Genomic DNA, 4,139 nt, shown 5'->3' on the forward strand with positions numbered 1-4,139 from the left:
CTGGCGCATGATTGTAGGCTATAGGCTACTTTTTTTACTTTCACTGTCTTTCTTGCTGCATGAGGTGATTTCCCCTGTAATTTTTTTCTATATGAGCTGAGCATTCGCACTGTTCCGGCTTGCTGCTCCTACGCTTTCAAGTGGAGGCGGGATACCTGCTAACCCGGCGCTGTGACTAGGTCGGCTTGCGGGACAAAAGGCGTACAACAATTACCCACCAACGCGCGTTCAAAACTTTCACATCGGAGGCGCGGATCCTATTTTCCGTGCATTTTGCGGCTTTCAAGGCCGGTGTGAAAGCGCCTTATGATTGAAACAGACAGACAGAGCCCACTTGCTCACTATGCGAGCTTGCTAGCTCGGCCACTGCACAGCCTCGCCCGTCCTGCAGCTTGCTGAGCTGCCCCTGCAGCTTGCCAAGCTGGCCCTGCTGCTCGCATTCGCAGCTCCCGCAACTCGGCTGCTTTGTGGCCAATGAGACCAGCATCACTGATGATGTCAGATTTATGACATCACTGATGATGATGTCACAGTGGGATTTATGACATCACAGCTGGACAGAGAAACAAAAAAACAGACAGAGCCCCAGCTCCCATTTATATACTGATGATAATGTTGATATAGATGGAAAAATGAATGGCGGGATGAAATCTCTTGGATTGTATGCTGAACGCAGAAGAGGGTGTGACTTTGGCTCTCTATAGTAACATGCTTCTACATGCACATGAACACACACACTAAACGCCTGTGCCAAAGTATGAAAACAATTAAGGCAAGAATGCAGACATTCTTAGCAAAGCGAGTTTGAACAGGTTCAGACATTTTCGCATATTGAGCTCAGGGGTCTAACGGAACAGCCGTCTCTCTCCAAACCTAAAGGCATTTTTATTCGCCTTTTTAACCTCAGCCATTTTGTGTCTAAAAGGCAGGAAGTAACACAGGCGCAGCCAAAACATTAACGAAGGCCTGGAACACCTAAAATGCCATAACATCAAACGCGGATAGGAAATTGTTTTTCCTGAAGCGTCTGTCTCCACTGATGACCTACTGACCATATATTGGATATATACGACCTTTATTGGAGTATGCTCTATGTAATCTATTGTAAAAGTGATTCCGATTCCGATTTTAGCTTTTAGATGTTTTATTACACAAAGTGTATGAAACCCACCAAAACAGTCATACATTCTGTCATGTGTTATTTGATGGAATTATAGTGAAAATAACTATTCCCCATTTTGCTGGGAAGCCCCTGGAACACCCCCTGTAGGTCCCCAGACCCCACTTTGAGAACCACTGGTCTAAGGGACAGCAGGGCCTCATTTTCATGATCGCAGATGAAGGTGTTATTTGTGTCAGGTTTTCCTCTGTTTGGTCATTTGGTGAATCACCTTGAACTGGAAGGAGTAGAGGCACCATATGGCTGTGTCAGTGCGGCCATGGCCCACCAGGAGGTGCTGCACCATCTACTAGGGACTTGTGTCGTGTTTGTCTCACTTGCTCGACTCTCCCTCCACAGTCCCTTCCCCAAACGTTAAGTGAGGCACTGAGAAAACTCCCAAATCAGAAGAACATGCTGATCCGCTTGTTACACAAGTGTCACAGATAAGAAACATTCCAAAGCCACCTACCAGAGCAGAACTCTTCATTGATGTTCATGTCCTAATGGACTTCATTGATCCGGCGGGGTTTGAAAGCTCGATGCGGGGTGGGACAAAATATCGATACTCACGGTATCGCGATATTTCCACTTGCGGTACGTTATCGATACACTGGCACCAAGTATCGATATGTTATTAAAATATGCAGGATTTTTAGTCGAGTCCTAGGGTTGTCAAAAATATTGATACTTAATAGGTATTTACTCGGCTACTAAACATTTATAAACGGATACAATACTCATTTTCTACAGTATCAAGTTTATCGATACCAGCAGCGCTCCCTCTGCCTCCTCCACACAGACACACACAGCATCGCAGCTGTTAGCTACATTAGCTAATCCCACTACTGCTGCCGTAACCACTTCACCAACACCGCGCTCAAAACGCCAGTGTGAGTGACCAAATGTTTCACTTGTTAACCAGTCGGAGTGACGCTCTTTCCACTAACATGTTGGCTTTGAAATCTGTTGATACATGGACCCTGCTTGTAGATTGCAGCTAAATTGAACGTTAAACGCATTGCCGGTGGAGGTACCCTTATATTTACAGTCTATGGGAGGTACCCAGATGTAGCAGACAAAGAGTATTGAAGGCAAGAGACGAAGCGTGTATTGTTGTTTTTTTACAACAGTGCTCCCGCCTTGATGTTGCAGTGGAACCACTGATGGGAACAATCCAGTCGTCAGTTCTTATCGATTTAAGTTCTTTGGTGCAGAATTGTCGAAGTTGCGATTTATAACTGAATCCTGGACATGCAGAGCTGCTGTTTGGGCTGTCTTGGGCTACACTCTGAGCATACTGGGGGCAGCAGCTCAGCTTGAGGGAGGCTTTGGAGGGAATTGTAGCCTACATGAAACATGAAAGCTGGAACATCCCCACCCCCCACTAACTACTTAAGACAACTTAAAAATATATTGTGAATATATGCCATCGTTCTCTTGTTTTAATAATAATTAAAAAAAGACTCTTAATGTGTAACTTTTCCTCCGTGGTATGCAAAATGGTATGAGTGAGTGAGTGAACTCTGAGTGAGTTCATGTCAATTCTGCTAATGAATAGGCTACATAATACCTGCTTCTTGTCTTTTAGGGGTATTTTTTTCTCTTCAGTTACACAGATATCTTGATGTATCGTAGGTTAAATTTCTTCCAATATATCGATTATCGCAGAATCGCTGTATCGTGATAATATCGTTATCTAGGGCCAAGTATCGTGACCATATCGTATCGTGAGTTACTCCGCGATTCCCACCCCACCTCCAAATGTTCCTGTTTCTCATTTTAAGAACACGGTTTCACATACGTTATCTCAGCTACCATAGGCCTAACATATAGGCCTACTGTCTCTAACTTTGCATTACAATTGATGGCGAATCTGCAATTCTTCTCTATATTCAAGGGTAACGCAAATAGTTTACCGTTAAGTGATGAATACAGGATACATGAATAGGGTACTTAATATTTAACTTGCTCCTGATACCTGTTAGCTCTTAGCCATCACAAGTGCATCACATTGGATTGAAGGACTTCTCACTGCAATTTTTATACTTTGCAAAGTCATCCTGTGGGCCGGATTGGACCCTCTGGCGGGTTATACTGAAACCATTCACTCTGCTTTCACACTGGGTGTGGCAACCTGTGGGTGTGTGTGTGTGTGTGTGTGTGTGTGTGTGTGTGTGTGTGTGTGTGTGTGTGTGTGTGTGTGTGTGTGTGGGTGTGTGTGTGGGTGTGCGTGTGTGCGTGTGTGTGTTGGGCTTTGATGTTAATTAGTGATCCAGTTTATGGATTTTGATGTGGACAGACTCTCTGTCCATACATTCATAAAACCTGACTGAAGGAATGTGGCAGCACTTGTTTCTCTCTCTTTCTCCCCCCCTCCTTTTCTGTTTATCTTTCTCTGTTTCTCTCTCTCCCTCCCTCTCTCTCCTTCTCATGTAAAATGTCTTGTGAAACAGCATAAGCACACTGTTAACCCCACAGTTTGCAAGCCTCAACCCTCGTATTGTCCTTGAAGAATATATATTTTTTTCCCATCAGAAATCTGGTTTTCTTCCATCAAATTGCTTGAAAATCACATGGGTGGTTCAATACTATGCCCTTCACAAATAAAATAAAAAAATATTTTCTGTGTTTTATTCAAAATAGTTCCTCCTGTTGTCCTCCCGGTCTGGTTTGACCGTTTTTAAAAGCACCGTGAAGTATAAATGTTCACCCAATTCTGTGTTGTACCTCATTAGCAACTCCATTCAAGGCAAGTTTATTTGTATAGCCCTAATTCACAAGCATGTCTCAAACTACTTCACAGAGAACATGTCTAGCTAAATCTAGCTGACACAACAGTAACAATTACAGTAGTAATAATAACATGATTGAACAATCATATGATAGAGACAGAGAGAAAGGGAGAAAAGGGGAGGGAATGTGGGGGGGAGAGAACAGGGAAAGGGAGGAGGTAGGGAGGGAGCTGGGGGAAGGGGGA

The sequence above is a fragment of the Poromitra crassiceps genome (genome assembly GCF_964638095.1).
Source record: "Poromitra crassiceps genome assembly, chromosome: 11".
In the NCBI taxonomy this organism is placed as follows: domain Eukaryota; kingdom Metazoa; phylum Chordata; class Actinopteri; order Beryciformes; family Melamphaidae; genus Poromitra; species Poromitra crassiceps.